We start from the raw sequence: 20,635 nt of genomic DNA on the forward strand, positions 1-20,635 counted from the left end.
AAAGCTCAACATTCAGAAAACGAAGATCATGGCATCCGGTCCCACCACTTCATGGGAAATAGATGGGGAAACACTGGAAACAATGTCAGACTTTATTTTGGGGGGCTCCAAAATCACTGCAGATGGTGACTGCAGCCATGAAATTAAAAGACGCTTACTTCTTGGAAGGAAAGTTATGACCAACCTAGATAGCATATTCAAAAGCAGAGACATTACTTGCCCACAAAGGTTCATCTAGTCAAGGCTATGGTTTTTCCTGTGGTCATGTATGGATGTGAGAGTTGGACTGTGAAGAAGGCTGAGCACCGAAGAATTGATGCTTTTGAACTGTGGTGTTGGAGAAGACTCTTGAGAGTCTCTTGGACTGCAAGGAGATCCAACCAGTCCATTCTGAAGGAGATCAGCCCTGGGATTTCTTTGGAAGGAATGATGCTAAAGCTGAAACTCCAGTACTTTGGCCACCTCATGTGAAGAGTTGATTCATTGGAGAAGACTCTGATGCTGGGAGGGATTGGGGGCAAGAGGAGAAGGGGACGACAGAGGATGAGATGGCTGGATGGCATCACTGCCTCGATGGACGTGAGTCTGGGTGAACTCCAGGAGTTGGTGATGGACAGGGAGGCCTGGCATGCTGCGATTCATGGGGTCGCTAAGAGTCGGACACAACTGAGCGACTGATCTGATCTGATTCATTATCTAATCTAAAATTCTGTAATCAAATGAACTGATGTATCTGAATGTGGATGATCTGTAATTGATACTATAAATAAAGGTTGAATTATTCAGACATTGTGTGTGTTTGCTCAGTCATGACCGACTCTATGCAACCCCATGGACTGTAGCCCACCAGGCTTCTCTGTCCATGAGATTTCCCCAGCAAGAATCCTGAAGTGGGTTGCCATTTGGTTATTGTCCCAGGCAATGAGAGTAACTCTTTTTCTCTGATTACCTCAAGACCTGCAGTTATACCCAAAGTCAATAAGCCTATCCAAGGTTTCACTTTTATTTATAAGAAAGTCTGTTTGCATAAACGGCCCAGAGAGTCATCAGTGAACCAGTACATTAAGACATGATTAGAAACTCACCTCTTCCATTTTGGGCCTTAGTGGAAGGTCAAGGTGACTACTCTAAAGGCAGCTTTCTTCCACAGAGGAAAAATGAGAAGTAGGTCACAAGGATTTTATCTACTTAGGTATTTCCTTGTTGCAATTTGATATAAAAAAGTAATCTGTACCAATCTGTACTCTTTCTTTAGGCCAAAAAGGGAAAAATAACACTGGAAAAACAGTTCAAGTCATCACATCTTCATCCATTTGAAATCTCAAATGTTCATGTTACCTCCTTGGTCAGTGACCTTCTATACAATGTTTCCTTTAAGAAATTTTCAATCCTCCATGACTCTCCTTTACCTAGAAAATCCCTCCTTATCCTCTGCATCCTGATTTACACATCACTTTCTTAAAGATGACATTCTTGACTGCATCCCTTCAGATACATACCCAGCTCCAATCCCAACAGACTAGGAAAGAGTGTCCCCTCATATGCTCTCATGATACTTCTTCACAAAACTTACAGTGTTTGCAATTAATTATTAGTGTGTTTATTTTCTGCCTCCCTTACCAGTCTGCACTCTCTATATGGGCAGATACTGTTTTCATCTTGTTTGTACAATAGGCACTAGGTGCTATTTGTTTGATAAATTAAATTTACATTTACAGATTTACAATAAGGAAATTCAGGGAACTAATGCTTTCATTTTGTTAACGAGAAATCCAAGATAAAGCAGTTCTCTGTTACATAAGTAATTCTCACAATTTTAAAATAGTATCCTAGTTTGATAATGTTTATTTTCCTTCTGCACTACTGAGCATTCGTGTAAAACCTAGGTTCTATTTAACATAGAAGTTACTTTCATGGAAATATGTGCAATTCCATTTATCATAATTAAGCACAGAAAAATAAAATGCTATGTGAAGCAAAAGGCAAAATTTTCCTTAGATACCATGGCTGTCCTGTTTCTGTTTTGACCCTCCTCTTGTTTATCAGAAACATTCACAACATCCCAGCTCTTATGGTTTCCTAACTGAACCAAATTTAGTCATTTGATGATACATATTTTGGTAGGTATAATTGTTTGCATTTCTCTAAAGTGCATTGCTACCAAAATATATGAAGTATCATATAATTATCCTGTTTTGGTATGATAGTCTCTCAGTCTTGTCCAGCTCTTTGCTGCCCCATGGACTGTAGCCCACCAGGCTCCTCTGTCCATGGAATTTCCCAGGCAAGAATACTGGAGTGAGTTGCCATTTCTTCCTCCAGGGAATCTTCCTGACACAGGGATCCAACCTGCTTCTTTTGCGCCTCCTGCATTGGCAAGCAAATTCTTTACTTTAGAGCCACCTGGGAAGCCCTGATCATGCTATATATAAAGCCTATTTGGATAGCAGTCCTTTACTATTGAGTTTTATTTTTAGATGGTTATAAATTCTGTCACAATTTAAAAAACTGTCAGAAGATTTTTCTGAAATTTGAAAATAAGGCAAATGGTGGGGAACTTAACTGTTTAGCATCATAAAGGGTCAATGCCTGCCTAAGGATTGTCTAGGCAGGCACAGTGCTATCTCAAAGAAATTTCCAAGAAGATAGAAATGCTGCCCAGTACGAGAGCCACTCAGTACTAGCCAGTAAGCCCATACAACCACCAAGCATGTGAAAAGTGGACAGTGTGACTGAGGACCTCAGAGTTTTAATATGTCCAATTTTAATTAATTTGAGCTTAAATTTTAATAGCCATATTTGGGACTTCCCAGGTGGCATAGCAGTAAAGAATCCACCTGCCAATGCAAGAGATCCCTGGGTTGGGAAGCTCCCCTGGAGGAGTAAATGGCAACCCACTCCAGTATTCTTGCCTGGCTAATCCCATGGACAGAGGAGCCTGGTGGGCTACAGTCCATGGGGTCACAAACAGTCGGACACAACTGAGAGACTTTCACATATATATGTATAAATCTGATGTAGTAATTTTACTTTCACATATCTTTCTTAATTTCCATATATATATATATATATATATAATATCTCACATCTTCTCCAAAGTCATTGTAACATCTGGTTTCCTTATTAAATAATAAGTTATGTGAAATTGCTGACATTTGTTCATTTTATATTTTCCAGAGAGGCATGATCATAAAATTAGACTTTAGCAGCTTTGGAGGTCACCCTTGAAAGCCCCTAAAATTCACTTGTAAAATTATTTTTGAGATTTCTCAGACAACACCTGATAATCACAAAGATTTATTTCTTTATAAAAGTGAAAAAAATGCTAGAAATAATTTGGTTTGTTTGTCAGTTTCATAGTTAATAATAAGTACAACCTTATTATATAAGAGCTGCATGGGAAGAACTGCAAAATCAAATAGAGATTCAGACTTCTTTAGCCTAATTTGCATAGATAAAATATTAATAAAAGTATTTCGGAAACTAGATGCTTTGGAGGAAAGGCTCTGGAGATTCTTTGGTGCCTTCCATAATATGTTCTTATCCTCAGAGAAAGCATTGGTCAAACCATCATGAAAGCCTATTAAAGAACTCTGTTCCCCTCTGCTTCTGACGTCACTGGTTGTTGTCATAAATTGACCACAGCCCATTAGTCTCATCATCAAACAGCTCTCTGCTTCTTGCTGCCTGCCTGAGGCTCTGCTGTAAGCTATGGGCTTGATTTGGTGACTTCAACAAAGGCGGTCAGTCCCAGAGCCTCATATAAGGACAGCACCAAGTACTCTTGAAAGAACAGACCCTCAGGGATAGGCTTCTAAACCCACATGGCTTAGACAACTTTCCCAAGCTCCCAGATAGTAAAAAGGTTACTTTCAGCACACTAGGGACCTCAGCAAATTTGAGGGAACTCTAAAAGAGAAGATTTCACCTAAAAGCAAAGGTATTGCAGGTGAAATCTAGTGGAAAGAGTCTTCTGGGGTTGGTTTCCTAGCCTCACAGTAGAAGAGGAACTAAAACAAAATTCTAAAAAGTTCAACTTAAGATTCCTTATGAAAATTTCCAGATGGAAGTGAATTTTGTGGCATTCATGGTTGCTCAATACTGTAAGAACTTAAAGCAAAGACTAGAAGGCAGCTACAGTAAATTAACACTCTCGACACACCTTTGGAAATAATCAAGGCAAAGCTGTGCTCCAATAAGATCTCATTTACAAAAAGCTGATGCGCTGGACTTGGCAAACAGGCTTAGTTGGTCAATATCTGACCTGAATTATAGAACTAAGGCAAAATGATGACCAGAAAGTACCTTCAGTAATATACCGACCCTGTCTAAGAAAAGGGACTTAGTTCATCCCAATGTTTAATACTGGTTAAAAGTCCTAAAAAAGATTTAGTCAAGTTACTGCTAACTTTTAGGTTGATGTCTCATAGAAATGCAAATAATTTTTGTCTGGTGAAACAGATAATCCCAAAGGTTTTTTTTTAAACTCCACAATCTTACCCTAATACTTCTTTTTAAAATTGTGAATATAGCCTCTGTTTTTTAAATGCTTTTCAAATATGATACTGATATCCTTCATTAATTAATGAATTAAATAAAATGTATATACATACACATTTAAGCAATGGATATGTATATTAGTTTATAAATGGATATGTATATAAATTTTAATAAATATATAAATTTAAGAATGCAAATTGTTATACATAATCCATTTTATATTTGCCTAAAAGTTGTAATTTTACATTTTAAAATTATACTTTTACAAACTATATGCTGATATAGTAAGTCCAGTTGAAAAATATAAAGCATTGTTTCTTGTGATCTGACCACTTAGAACTTCGGGATGGTCATCGCTAAACTGGAGGTGGTAGACCAAGATTTCTAAAGGCCTTTATAAACGTCACTTTAAATATTCTAAAACTGAGAAGTTTGATTACATAAAAGTTTAATATATTGAGACAGAATATTATTGAAAGAAGGAACCTTTAACTTTCTGAAAAGAACTTGAACAGACTTGGAATATACCATCTTTTAATTGCACAATGAGAGGGATCCATTCAAAACGAAAAGACACCATTTAGATGATCACTTAGGCAGGAGCAATTGCTCTTTAATTGAGCTATTTGTTCTTTAGATATATAACTTTTAACATACGCATAGAATGATACAAGATTTGTACCTTTCCTAGAGTTTTTTCCTTGTCATGACACGAAATAACGTCATTCTTCATCAAATAGTATATGCTACACTGAGACAGAAAGTCTCTCTGCACTTTTCAGATTGAGAACAAAGCTGCTATGGACCTGAAATGGAATTTTGATCTAGCTAGAAATTTTGACAAATAGAAAATTGAGAATAATTTAAACTTTTCTAAAGCATAGCATTAAAATGGTCTGTAATGGGTCATACAAAGTTCTACAGTCTAAGATTAAAAAAATATAAATTTATAAAAGAAGTGAAAAGCAAAATAATAATTAAAACAACATATAAAAGGATAAAACCTATAATATTTATGATGCAGATGAATCATTTTGGGATTACATCAATAATGGATTTGGTCTGTATTTATTTTATGGTGATTGAAATATTTATGTATTAAAAATATAGGATATTGCAATATAGACCAGTTATGAGTCAACTGCAATCTTGAGAATAAGAATTTACCCATAGCTATCAGAGCAAACACAATAGAATTTTGGCCTCAGAATCAGGATTGTGGACTTATTACAAACCAATGATTTATTTATTTGGTTATCATGCAGATGTAGCTCACTGGAATGTGTCTATATATATATATATATACACACACACACACACAATGTAAACACATATATATACACACAGACGTATACCTGCAGCCGTTCGTGCACATGTATATATTTTAGGGCTGCACACTGATGAGATGACAAAACTCCAAAACTGTTAGGTGTGGGTCACTCCAAGTACCAGCGAACTATCGTTTTCATCACAGAACTCCCCTCCTCGCCTCGCGCGTGTACCCTGCGCCGGGCACTGTGAGGCACCGCGCTCATTTCACTGAACTCCGCAAGAACCTGTGGTTGACGTGCCAAGCCCAGCGAGCACAGGCCAGCGAGGGCACGTGTGTCTAAGTTTCTTGGGTGTGGTCATCTCAGTCTGGCATTCCCTGGGAGGAACAGCACCTTGATTAATCCCCACCAAGCACCGTGTTGGTGGTTTCTGAGGAGATCACCAAAAATCTACCATGAATGCTTCTAACAAAGCTCCTCAAGGAGACTTGGTCTTCGGGAATTTCAGGAGCGATGCCCTTTTTTCTGCTGTTTGTGGGCATGTTATCTTTTCTCCATGTGATACAGAATCACCAATTTAAAGGAAGGGGCACAGGAGTGATAAAATAGTCCAACACTTGTTAATTTGACTAGATACGCCAAGGAGTGGATTCATAAAGCTGTGACAGTACTTCATAAGTTATTATGGAAATTTAAATTTGCTCTGGACATCCAACATGTTACCTCTTTCTTCTCAAAACTCTGTGATGAAAAGGTCATTGTTCTCAAAATTCTGTAAAGTTTTTATCAAGGGGGTGGAATTCTCCAGATGTCAAGGTTTAAGAATGACGTAGAAAGGATTTAACTTGTGGCACGTTTGCGACAGTCTACGCTTTTCCTATGATAGCACGTGCTCCTCTCTACTTGGCTGCCGCTTTTACTGGGGTCCCTGATGATACATCACCTTTTCAGCAAACCTTCTAGACAACCACATCTAAAAAGCCACCAAGTCATTCCTTATCATAGCACTCTCTTCCCATTTTCAAGTTAGTAACCATCAGATCTATTCTGGTTTATCTGAAAGAAGCTATAATAATAATTTTAAAAGAACTTTAATAATCATGTGTTTCCCTCATAATAAGGGCTTGTTGCCTATTTCCCTTCACAAAATGATGGAATGATGGAGACCATGAATGGTGGACATATCTTGTTTACTGGTCTAAAGTCTGTCCCTGGCTTACACTGAAAAACCTATAAATAACTATTTAAAAAGAGGATCCAAAAATATTAAATCCTTTGCCAATAAAATTTTATACTGATTCTAAAGCGCAAACTAGAGCTATTATCTTATATGTGGAGGAAAAGCAAAGCTCATTTGCAACTTAAACACTTAAGAAATCATGATTAATATCTGTCAAGTTTCCTTAGAGTTTTTAACTCCTTCCCTCAAATAAAAGACCTAGGGGTAGGGAATGAGCGTCTATTAGTGGTGTCTCACAAAATAGGGGCAGATTTTATTTTCTTGACTCTAAAATCACTGTGGACAGTGACTGCAGCCATGAAATTAAAAGACTCTAGCTCCTTGGGAGAAAAGCTATCACAAACTTAGACAGTATATTAAAAAGCAGAGACATCACTTTGCCAACAAAAGTCTGTATAGTCAAAGGTATGGTTTTTTCAGTAGTCAAATATGGATGTGAGAGTTGAACCATAAAGAGCACCGAAGAATTGATGCTTTTGAACTGTGATGTTGGATAAAACTCTCGAGAGTCCCTTGGACTGCAAGGAGATCAAACCAGTCAATTCTAAGGGAAATCAATCCTGAATATTCATGGGAAGGACAGATGCTGAAGCTGCAGCTTCAATACTTTTACCACTTGATGCAAAGAGCCCAGTCACTGGAAAAGACCCTGATTCTGGGAAAGACTGAGGGCAGGAGGAGAAGCGGGCAACGGAGGATAAGATGGTTGGATGGCATCACTGAGTCAATGGACAGGAGTTTGAGCGAACTCCGGGAGATAATGGAGGACCAGGAAGCCTGATGTGCTGCATTGCACGTGGTCATAAAGAGTTGGACACAACTTAGCGACTGAAAGACACAACACATTTACATCAGTTCCAGTTGTAAGAACCAGTGGGGACGGTTAATGTTTGGATAAATCAGTTTATCAACACTGCATGGCATATATTTCATATTATTAGTGACCCTTTTATACCCAAAGGCTGTGTCTCATCTATTTAAAAGCTTTCTGCACCTACAAACATTTCTTTATTCGTAAAATCAATTTCTATAAACAGCGAGATCTTTGCTTTCAAGAAAAGCTTCTTCTGAAAAAGTGATTATATGGATAATCGCTTCCTTCTATTGCCAAATTCCAGCAAAATACGTAATTTATCCCTCTTGTTTGCACAGCTGTAACTGCTGTGGACATGGCCTGCCATCGATACCCTCTTGTAGCCTTTCCTTTAGGTCTTTAATAAGGGAAAATCATATTTAGATATCAAATAAATTTTCAAATTACATATAATTCCTATTTATTGTCGCTTGCATATTGGCCAACAGATTCTGAAAAACTCAAGTTAGCACTGTAATCACTTTTCAGGACAAATTGAGAAGGATGACTTGTCATTTCTTTACATTGGTTTCAGTAAACACAAGGAGATCAAACCAGTCAATCTTGAAGGAAATCAATCTTGAATATTCATGGGAAGGACTGATGCTGAGGCTGGAGCTCCAATACTTTGGTCACCTGATACGAAGAGCAGGCTCATTAGAAAAGACCCTGATGCTGGGAAAGATAGAAGGCAGGAGGAGAAGGGGCAACAGAGGATGAGATGCTTGGATGGCATCACCGACTCAATGGACATGAGTTTGAGCAAGCTCCGGGAGATGGTGAAGGACAGGGAGGCCTGGCGTGCTGCAGTCCATGGGGTTGCAGAGAGTCAGACACAAATGAGCGACTGATCAGCAACAAAGTGCTTCCCACGGCTTCCCACTGGAAGTCAGCCCCCAGATGCGTTTTCTGCAGCTTCTACTAGGAGACATCTTTCCTTACTCAAAATACAGGTGCTCAGAAAACCAAAATAAAAGTAAACTGAGCAGATGTGTCTTCTCTCTCTTTATACTAGTTTCTTGTAGGTGGTTTAATCATGTAAAAGCTATTTTTTATTTTTTTCTTAAATGTCTTACTAAGCACCATTTCCATACCAAATATACTACATTCTTTAGGAAAAAATTCATATTTCTGTGGGCAAAATTGGTATGACTGGATTTGCTATCTGCTGAAGCTCTTTAAATAAAAATGTGTATTCAAAATGAATCTTTTAGAAATCTCTACCTTACTTAGTAAACATAGACAACATTGACATTCACCTGGATCTCCTAGGCAGGGAGACTTCTCAAGGCCTAAGCGGTTATCCTCAGCGATAACATCAACAGATAGTCACTACTTTCACACTTTAACAAATTAGTTTCCTCTTTGGCATTTTATTCTTCAGCTTAAGATCCACTGGCTTGCCAGCAATTCAAAATTTCAGTTAAGTGCTGTCTTTTCATTTATTTGAGCCAGTGGACTTAGTTTTAGAACTTAAATTCAGGAAGAAGATTCAGATTCTAAGAAAAATATCAAATTCCCAATAAGATCTATATTCTCAAGATTGTTTCCCCCATCATCACTAAATTCAATGAGTCTTTAGACTGAACATATCACGAAGTTATTTAAAAATCATTTATGATAAGACATGCATGAGTATGACATAAAACTGAAGATCGAGGATGCAAAACCTATGTTGGGCAAGAAGAACTTTCAAACTAAGTATTAATTGGAAGAATCGAGTCATCATTCTGAACTTGGAATATAGAAAATGTTTTTAAAAGAGAGAGGGAGATATTTTATTACGGAATGTTCACAGAGCTATCCAGAATTTTGATATACCAACTAAAAATAAACTTTCAAAATGACTTTTGCATCACAAAATATTGAAAGGCTATTACTAACCCCAATCTGATTTCCCTAATTTCCACTAGAAGCTAGACATTATCTTCAAAAAGATTTTCCCTGCTTAAGAAATACAACATAGCAATATTAGCATGCTATTTTTATATACTTATATTCATTTGCATTTAATGATGTTGCAAGTTATCTAATACACACATTTGTAATTTTTGTTACATTTTGAAAAATATAGGTAGCATATTTATAGAGTAAATATTTAGTCAGAATGTTAAAAATATACAAAGTATAGAACAATAAAATAAGACTTAATTTTTCCCTCCCTCGTATCCTCTGTCCCTCTTCCTTCTACAAAATAGAGTTTTACGACTGTTTTCAAATGTTCGATATGTAAATAATTTGATATCTCACTTAAGGCATTCCAATATTGAAAATACAATGTACTTAATTTTTGAACCACTAAAAGTATTTTTAAAACTTATTTTTAAAAACCATTTTCATTGAAGTCACTTTTTCACTATTGATGAATTGCTTTGTCTTAGTTTGATATTTTCTTTCCTGAAATAAATTAAATGACACTGTTTACCTTAAAATTTTCTATGAATTGACCATTAATAAAACTCAACATTTTATGGATTTATAAATATGTCTACTTATTACATTTTGGTATAAGATTCTTAAATTTGATCTAATTTATAAAATAATCATCTAACTCAACAATTTGACAAGGTGTTAAAGTTTTCAAGGAGTTTTTAATGCATAAAATTGGTACCAAAGCCCTAAAAGAGCAACTGCAATTGATTCGTAAAATACTTAGAGAGAATGTCCACTTTCCTCTGTACAGTCATCTTCATTTCAGGTTTTCTAACAGCAAACTACTCCCTTATCACACATAACCAGATTTATTGTTGAACAAGAAAGGGAATCCTAGACTTTTTTTTTTTTTTGATGTCTCTGTGTGTAACCTACTAATTGGAGTATTGAGTATAGTATGGTCAAGAGAAAGCAAACTCGAATTTTCTTCAATGGCTTTTCCCTGAGAGGTACAGAATGGTTTCACAGCTTTCTGGTAATCCACATTTAAGATAAGAGTATTTGAAATTGGAAATAAACCAAGCATAACAAAGACTCCTACACTGCACCACTGCAATGATTAGAAAGGACCATCTTTGAGCTTTGAAAACAGAGAGCAGACAGTAAGCTAGCAGCCTGCAGCCCTGAGCAGAAGCTCTTTCCCATGAAAACTCTGTTGCAAACCCAGCTTCTCTTGCAAACCCACAGGCTAGAAGAGGGAACCACAGCCACTCCAAAGTGGAGTTTCAGGCCCATCATTAGGGCTTTCTGTCCCCGTCTTGGTGCTTCCTTCATGAATGAAATATGCAGATGGCATCTTACAGTGGGGCTCCTTCAGTGAGGAAAGAAGGTCAGAAGACACAGTTAACACAGCCAGCACATTAGAAATCTGTGACCGATGTACTTACACCTCCAAATGCCTCCAGATCTCAGCCTCTGGAAATATCTAGCCCATTTCTCTATGGCACTGTTGCTTGCATCAGCTGTGGAAATTGACATAAAATAATAGAGTGAGCCAACAGGTGCTGGACAGCGTTTCAGAGCATCAGATTCAGTGAACACTAAAGGCACATTGACGGCGTCCAAAATCTGAATGATAAATAGCAAGTAAATACCTTCCGATCCACCAGAAGGGGGAGGGACGCTGAGCTGTGACTGCCGCTGCCTGCTCGCTTGTGTAACAGCAGAGGCGGCTCAGCCCCTCTGACGGGCGGTGAAGTGCGCTGCCTGTGGGCGTCTGGGCGGTCCTAGCGCCTGCCCCAGGTTAGCACCCGAGGTAACTCAGAAGAGCCTCCCTGCTCCTTGAGATTCTTCCAGCGGGAGTCACCAGGGGTTTTTCAGGGACGTCAGCTCGTTAAGCATTAGGGCATGGGGGTTTGGGTTTGGGAAAATTGACCAGTACACAGGGTCGTTCATGTTTCCAGATACTGCTGCTGAAACCAGGGGAAAAAAAATAAAAATAGTACAGACGATCTTGTCCGTTAAATACAATGTGTTGTTGAAAATGTTAGAGTCAGAGGGCTTTTAGAAAGAAAATAAATTCCCACGTATTCTATTTTGACGGCAACCCGTGTCTTTTACTCCCCACACCGACCTCTGCCCCAGCCCTGCCAACATTTAAAATATAAAGGGGAGCAGGGGGTTTTTAAAAGCTTGATAAATCTTTTCTTTTCTTACCATTTGCAAAAAGTATTTGTTACAGGCCTAAAAACTCCATGGGCTTCGCTGATAGCTCAGTTGGTAAAGAATCCGCCTGCAGTGCAGGAGACCCCGGTTCATTCCTGGGTCGGAAAGACGCACTGGAAACGGGATAGGCTACCCAGTATTCTTGGGCTTCCCTTGTGGGGCATCTGGTAAGGAATCTGCCTGCCATGAGGGAGACCTGGGTTCGATCCCTGGGTTGGGAAGATCCCCTGGAGAAGAGAAAGGCTACCTACTCCAGTATTCTGGCCTGGAGAATTCCATGGACTGTATAGTCCATGGAGTCACAAAGAGTTGGACGTGACTGAGCGACTTGCACTTTCACTTAAAAACTCCATGTTTGGTGTGTTCTGTTTAAAAGTCTCAAAATAAATGCAAAGCAAACAAAATAGAGACCTCTAGAAGCCTATTTTCTAAGAGACGCAAAATGTACAAAACTCCCAATAAACGCCACCCTTCACCTTTCTCTATTCATTTGCCCCACTTTTTCCCCCTCTGTAGCACCTTTTCCCATATGACATTCATTTTTTTTTTTTTAATTTAGCTGTTGTCTAACCCCCCACCCCCACCCCGGCCACTGCAACACAAGCTCTATGAGGGAATCTGTTCTATTTACTTTGATAACGTAATTCTTTGAGAGCCTGGAAGCTTACTTAGCACATAGTGTGTAAGTTGCTCAGTGGTGCCCTACTCTTCACGACCCCATGGACTGCAGCCCACCAAGCTCCTCTGTCCATGGGATTGTCCAAGCAAGGCGACTGGAGTGGTTTGCCATTTCCTTCTCCAGGGGATCTTCCTTACACAGGGATCGAACCTGGGTCTCCTGCACAAGACTCTTTACCGACCAAGCTACCAGGGAAGCCCAATCCTCCATAAATAAATATTTGTGAAAGAATGGACTAGACACCAAGAAATTACACTCAAATAAACAAGTACAAAAGTTAATCTCTTAATTGATTAAATTCAATTGGTAGATCTCTCTGAGCATCTGTTTTATTTAAGGGGTTGTGTTGAGTTTATATTTGCCTTTAAGAAGCTTATAATTTAAATGTAGAGAAGATATATTAATCTATGTGTGCAATCAAACAATTATGTGTGCATATAATATTTGCCATAATGGAGTAAATAATATAAGTCCGGATGTGCTAGTCTTGCTAGGGGCTTCTGTTTTGACATTATGAATACGGTGTTCAGCCAGGGAATTGGGTTGGAGAATTCAACTCTGATTTCTTCCCCCAGGTATAAAGTTAGAGTTTGGCAGGCAGTAGGCAGATTGGTTCCATAGGGATCAGAATCTGGAAAGTGAACTCCGGTAAGATTTATTAAAAGAATAAATACAGGTACTAACACAGGTTGCAAAAAGTCGGACATGACCGAGTGACTAAGCACAGCACAGCAACACAGGTGACGAGAAGGAGGACAGGTAAGCGGCTGCTGCACGCCCTGCATCAAAGCCTCAGGGAGTCAGCAGAATGGCCCAGCATCCATCAGGGGGTGGCTGACTTTTAGAGCAGGGGAGAGGGCCCCTCACACCTCGTTCAGGAACTCAGACCATTCGGTGAGAAATGGCAGCCAGTAGCAAGCATTTCGGCCCACGACAAGGTTGCTGGTAAGACTGAGGCTCAGAATTCCAGAAGCCAAGATGGGAGAGAGAGAAGAATGGAAGGTCAAAGTAAGACTCTCCCCATGGAGCACTCAAGGCGGAATTTTCTCTTAGGAAAAGTACACACCGCAAACGCACAGGGCCAGACTGAGCCCACCAGCAAGGGGCACTGGTGCTTTTTAAGGTCTCAGGATCTGGAGGTCAGTCAGTCAGACTGATCTCAAGTCACATGCAAGTCAAGCAACTGAGACTGCGGTTGGGAAGAACTGCCCAAAGAGAGAGGCAGGCGATCGTTAGAGTCAAGTGAAGCCAGAGTCATTTTGCCTTAAGGAAAGATAGATTGCTTTTTGAGCCCACAGATTAAGATTGACTTATCCATGGTAGTTCTTTCCACTTCTCAATTCAGCATGTTTTCTGAACTGAGATTCTCTTTTAAAGAAGAAGTTGACTAGCAGCAAAAGGGCTAACATACCCTCCAGAGATGCTCGTTAGAACACAAGTTGTGTGGACAGGACCATCACAGGAAACGGCTGGGGGTGGCTGGTACAAGATGGAGGCAATACCCCTCCATCAAACATCTCTTTGTAGCCACTGATTTCTGTGCATTGGAGAGCCCTGAGAAATGATGCACTAAGCCCATGGCCGGGCCTCAGAAAAGCACTGACATGCTGTCTCTGTGTGATACAAGTGGAGGAAAGAAGAGTCGGACTGTTGCCACTATATACATAGGAATTTATAAAGATTAAAGACTCAATCGACATAAAATAAAAGAATCTTCAGCTAGTTAATATAGGGAAAAACAGAGAATATACCTTCTTTTGATAAAAACATGGAACGTGTATCGAAATTGATCATGCACTAGGCCATAAAACAAGTTGCAAAAACTTCTAAAGAATGGATATCACATAGACCGTCTTCTCTGAGCAGAGTACAGCTGCTTACATCAGTGATGGAATGATAAATCAACATGCCTATACAGCTGACAAATAGAACCACACAGCTGAATAATTCATGAGTCAAAAACAAAACGAACACACGAAGTTAAAAATCATTAGAAATAAAAATACTACATACAGGAGGCTATAAAAACATGCTTAAAAATACATTTAGTCTTCAGTTCTTATATTAACAAATAAAAAGTCAGACAATTAAGGAAGGAGATATATGTTATTAAAGGGATAAATCAATGCAAAAGAAAACAAATCTATATCACAGAAATATAGAACATAAAGAACCAAGAAAGCCAACAGTATTTTTTAGAAAGTTAAAGGGGTAAATATTTGGTTAGAATCGTTAAATATAAAAGAAAAAAGGCAAAAGACTCATTTAAGAAGCCCTTAGAAAATAGGTTTTTAGTTTCTTAAAATTTTTAACACACATTTGTCATATAACCCATCCATGCCACTCCTAGGTCGTTTTCCCAAGAAAGATGAAAACTATACAAAGATTTGGATATGAGTTTTCATACCACAAGATATTTTATACTGATCAAGAAATGAAAAAACAAATTGTCATATACTTGCCTAGTGAGATAAAACTCAGCAATAAAAAGGAGTTAACTTATTGATATATGCAACAACATAGATTAATCTCAAAATCCTTACACTAATGTAAACAGTCAGACAAGGAAGGGTACATATTTTATGATTTTATTTATATATAAAATACGAGAAGATGCAAATTATCTATAGTTACAGAAATGAAACCAGAGTCTGCACGCGGGCAAGGGGCAAGAAGAGATTGCTGGGAACGATGGATAATGAATATGTTTATTATCTCGACTATGGTGATGGTTTTATAGAGTTTACAAAAGTCAAAATTCCCTGTGTTAGGCCAAGTCCTTAAGAGGCAGATCGCACAAAAGGATCAGATTGTAAGAGAGCATTTGGGGGGTGGGGAAACCTGAGAGGAAAGAGGGGAGGGAGATGAAGGAACCTGGGAGGACCCTGACAGCACCCTACCGTTTGCAGGAAACAGGAGAGCAGGATGAAAAAGAGGAAGGCCTTAGACAGGAGTATAGTTCTGCGAAATGTCGGCCGGGCTGACACGGATTTCTCTAGGCCATCGGTGGAGCCCTGCATCGCAAAGCAAAGGGGCTCAGCTCCCTGGGGCACTGGGGCACTGGGGTACTGGGTGGGAGCCGCCTGTGGGAAGCGTGACGCGGGCCCAAACGCAGTAATGGTTTCAGAGCGCAGCCGCCGGTGCTGGCAGCCACGTGCTCTCCTACAGTAGATCTGAGAAGGACGTTCCCAAGCCTATCTCCTCATCAGCTTAGACAGTTTTAAAATGTGTTCTTGATTATATGTCAGTTATACCTCAATAAAATTATTAAAATGAGATACCCAATAGTGGACAAAGCAGAAGTTAAACATAACAAGAGAACACTATGGACAACTTTATGCCAACAGACTTACAAACCTGGAAATGAACAAATTCCTAGAAAACATAATTTACCAAAACTGCTTTTTTTTAAAAAACAGGAAATCTGATTAATTCCAGTATTAAGAAAGACATTAAAACAAATGCTTGAAAATCCAGTAAGCGTATTCATGCGATGATACCTGAGACATATATACAAGAATGGTCATGGCAGCAAGGTTTGAGTAATGCAAACTTGAAAAATTTAAAGAGTCATGTACTGGAGTGGGGTGCCATTGCCTTCTCTAGAAAAGAAGGTTAGGTAATACTAATACACAGAATAACAAATGTATAATCTTATACACAACCAAATTTTGAAATATACATTCAACTAAAAGCATAAATCCCAGAAGAATAAACATGATTACTATACTAGAGACTTTAAAATAAAACTTAACAATATGATGTGATGGGCTATACATTTTAAAAAGCCAATAATTCACACTTAGCCTAGTGATCATTTCTGAGTTGAGATGGTGAAGTAGTATGTGAGATTTATTAGTAATGATCTAATTCTTGGGTTTGTTGGCATTCACTGTACCTAATGCTTTTTACCTTACACGTACTTTATATTAATTCTTTGTGTGCAGCAAATAATACATATATAACATATTCTTTTTTAAAAAAAAGAGAGAGAGAGAGAAGTCCTATTTCACATAGAAGAAACAATTTGTGGAAAGGTCCTGGAGCAGCAAGTTGGAACAATAATGTGGACCAAAGGAGAAACAGCAGGTGAGGTGGGGCTGGTAGGCGGGAGCGGGCATGGTTCATGGGTGTCTATGTAATACGGACGCCAGTCCTAGTTACATCTCACTTGGCTGAGAAGATGGTCTTTGTAAACTTGACCTTGCTTCTCTTAACAAGTGCTGGTTAGTCACGCCATGACGGCAAGCACAACTCACCGAGAGGCCCTTTAGGTTATTTTGGTTAAGCCTTTTAGGAGCCAGTAATCCAGAATTCACAAATCTATGGAATTTTCCAATTCCTCATGAAGACCTGCTAGGTTTTCAGTTTGGAGCTATGTATAAGCAAACCATTTCCATCTGCAACCTCATCTCACTTCTCTCACTACAAAATTTCATTTAAAACATTTTTTCTCTGCTTACAAAAACAAGTAATATTCAGTGATAAAGAAAAATGTGAAGATGCAGAGAAGTATGAAGTGGATAATAAACTTCATCCTGGTGCCAATACTCAAAGATACATCCTGTTTAAAGGCTGGTGTACAAGCACATACATAAAATTGGAAATACAATAGATATGATTTTAAAGCCTGTCATATGTCAAACTGGGCTTCCCAGGTGGCTCAGCAGTAAAGAATCCACCTGCCAACCAGGAGACACATGTTCAATCTCTGGGTTAGGAAGATCCCCTGGAGAAGGAAAAGGCAACCCATTCCAGTTTTCTTGCCTGGGAAATCCCATGGACAGAGGGGGTTGCAAAAGAGTTGGACACAACTTAGCAGCTAAACAACAAATTTCTCAAACTGTTGTTATTGTTGATATTATCATTTTGTTTCTAATTCATTACAAATTCTTCAAATATAGGATGTGGCAAACTATAATGCATGCCAAATCCAGCCTGCCACTTTTCTTTGTAAATAAAGTTTTATTAGAACACAGCCATGCTCACTGATTTTACATTGTCTATGGCTATAACAGCAAAGCTGAGTAATTGTGATAGCGACCTTACAGCTATTTAGCCTACAACTAGTATTTCTAGAAAAAGTGCAAACTCTTGCTAAAAACATAGTTTTCAATGGCTACATTTCATTTTATGAGTGTGTCATAAATTCATGAATTTCTGACTATTGGATGTTTGGACTACTTCCAAGTTTTTCCTCTTCTGATTACCTTGGCTCACAAATCTTTGCGTCCATTCTAAAAATGAAATTATTGAATCAAAGTAGATGTCCTCGATAAGGCTTTTGAATCATGTGGTCCTCCAGAAGATGAGCCAATTGACAACACCACCACTATTCACAACAGAACGACTGGAAAGGATACCCACATCCACGGCACACACATTCTCAGCACCCACTTTTGCTCATTTACTCCGAGTGGTTGCTAATGATCTTTAAGTTACATTATTAATGACCTGTTTTGGCGGATCTTCCTTGATCTTTCTCAGGCCTCTGACATACTGACCCTCTTTGTCCTTGGATCTGAGGCCCTCCAGTTTCCTGCTTTATTGCTGCTCACTCTGTCTGCCCCTTCTTCCTCCTAACTATTCTTTTTCCTCCAGGATCCTCCTGGAAATATCTCAAGAACATACCTTGGCTCTTGCCTAAGCTCTCTTTTCTCTTAGCATTTACATCTGACCTCTTTTCTCACATACAGCTTTATAATATCCTGCTATAGCTGCCTACCTACCTTCATTTGGGCTTTTTTTTTTTTTTCCTTTTTAAGCCAATGCAGGAGACATGAGACACAGGTTTGATCCCTGGTTTGGGAAAATCCCCTGAGGGAGGAAATGGCAACCCACTCCAGTATTCTTGCCTGGAAAATACCATGGACAGAGGAGCCTGGCATGCTACAGTCCATGGGATTGCAAAGAGTCAGACATGACTGAGCAACTGAGCACTCATTCCAGGCCTATCCTGGGTTGCCAAAATGGTCTCCTTACTGGTCTGCTTGTTATAGTTACATCTTCCTGGACTCATATTCCTGCTTGATTGCTTCCTTTTCTAAAGTTCTAATGACATTAATTTCCTGCTCATAAATTTTCAATGAATTTATGCTGCTTACAGAATAAAGTTAAAATTCCTTTCACTGGTATTTAATACTCTTCAAATTGTCCCTAACTTGCCTTTCAGACCTTCATTTCCTTTATCAGTCTTGTTTGCCAAGCTTTAAAAAATTCAACTGTTCTCTATTCTCCAATCCAATTTTTAAATCCTTACATATTTTTGGTGAGTTACATATGCATAATATGTCTTTTTACCATTTACCCTAATGCTCTCTTCCTAACTCATTAAATCATACCCATTCTTCAAGGCCTAGGTTTAATGTAGTTTCTTTTACAAAGTTTTGCCTTTTCCCATCAGTCAGAAAGTATATCTCCTCCTATGAATTCACCACAGTAGTTGTATTTTTTATCCATACCTGTCATATAATGCCTGCTGCTGCTGCTGCTAAGTCGCTTCAGTAGTGTCCAACTCTGTGCGACCCCAGAGACAGCAGCCCACCAGGTTCCATCCCTGGGATTCTCCAGGCAAGAACACTGGAGTGGGTTGCCATTTCCTTCTCCAATGCATGAAAGTGAAAAGTGAAAGTGAAGTCGCTCAGTCGTGTCCAACTCTTAGTGACCCCATGGACTGCAGCCTACCAGGGTCCTCTATCCATGGGATTTTCCAGGCAAGAGTACTGGAGTAGGGTGCCATTGCCTTCTCCGCATATAATGCCTACTACCTACATAATGATGTCTCAGAATATTTTGCTATTTGTTTTACACTAAATTTGAACTGTGGTGTTGGAGAAGACTCTTGAGAGTCCCTTGGACTACAAGGAGATCCAGCCAGTCCATTCTAAAGGAGATCAGCTCTGGGTGTTCTTTGGAAGGAGTGATGCTAAAGCTGAAACTCCAGTACTTTGGCCACCTCATGTGAAGAGTTAACTCATTGGAAAAGATTGTGATGCTGGTAGGGATTGGGGGCAGGAGGAAAAGGGGACGACGGAGGATGAGATGGCTGGATGGCATCACCGAGTTGATGGACGTGAGTTTGAGTGAACTCCGGGAGTTGGTGATGGACAGGGAGGCCTGGCATGCTGCAATTCATGGGGTCACAAAGAGTCGGACACAAGTGAGGGACTGAACTGAACTGAACTGAAATTATTGCATGCTTTGTACCTTCTTCTTCTTTGAATATTCATTCCACTGTGGCTTCCATAAAATAGAGATATAATTAAATGAATGAACTGATTATAAACCCAATAGAGGACAGACTTGAAGTAGCTCAATACCTTTCAATTTATCCAACATTGGAATAAAAACCAGAGCATTATAATTTCAAGCCTTCTGATAGCATTGTGTAACCTATCATATCAATGGTCCTATGTTTACTCACAAAAAAAAAACAGTACTTATTAGGCACGATATATCGATATATGTATCCCATAAAGGTAAAATATTAATACATGAAGCCAATCAGGCATGAATCAGTTTCTCTCTGATTAAACTACATGAGTAAGGCAGCTATTGCTGATTTACTGCACTGAGTAGGTGGTGTGTGGTATGATACTTCTCAACATGCGAGGCAGAAGAAGCAGCACTTAAGCTTGAAGACACTTCCCAGATTGAGTGCAGTAAGGACTTCTCACTCTTTTCTGGATTATTTCATTAGACATAAACTAGATGGTGGGTTGCATTTTCTTATCTCTCTATGGGGTTAAAGATTTGTTTACTCACAAAATTCCAGATGACAGAGGGATAAGAGCACTATATTATACATAATTAATATTACCTATAGAATGTAAATACATCAGATGATACAGAAGCTTTTATTACTGAAGGAGGTTAAAAAAAAATCCCTGTCATGGTATATTAGATTTTTTTTTTTTTGCCGAACGTTATAGCAAAAAGATTCTTTAGTAAGATGCAGAAAATAAAAGATTTGTGTTACAAGACAGTTTTTGTCT

At 38.9% G+C, this 20,635-nt stretch overlaps 1 protein-coding gene across 1 annotated transcript in view; it reads right to left on the minus strand.

Moving 5' to 3' along the window:
- The window catches only part of RAB27B (RAB27B, member RAS oncogene family), a 178,853-nt gene extending 167,395 nt beyond the window's left edge, over window positions 1-11,458 (minus strand). The window contains exons 1-2 of the mRNA XM_010854800.1: window positions 11,392-11,458; window positions 11,185-11,259 (exon numbers count right to left, since the gene is read on the minus strand). The gene's annotated coding sequence lies outside the window, so the exon portion shown is untranslated. The remainder of the gene's footprint in view (window positions 1-11,184; window positions 11,260-11,391) is intronic.
- Between the last annotated feature and the right edge of the window lie 9,177 nt (window positions 11,459-20,635).

This window comes from Bison bison, unplaced genomic scaffold (genome assembly GCF_000754665.1).
Source record: "Bison bison bison isolate TAMUID 2011002044 unplaced genomic scaffold, Bison_UMD1.0 scf7180017864349, whole genome shotgun sequence".
In the NCBI taxonomy this organism is placed as follows: domain Eukaryota; kingdom Metazoa; phylum Chordata; class Mammalia; order Artiodactyla; family Bovidae; genus Bison; species Bison bison.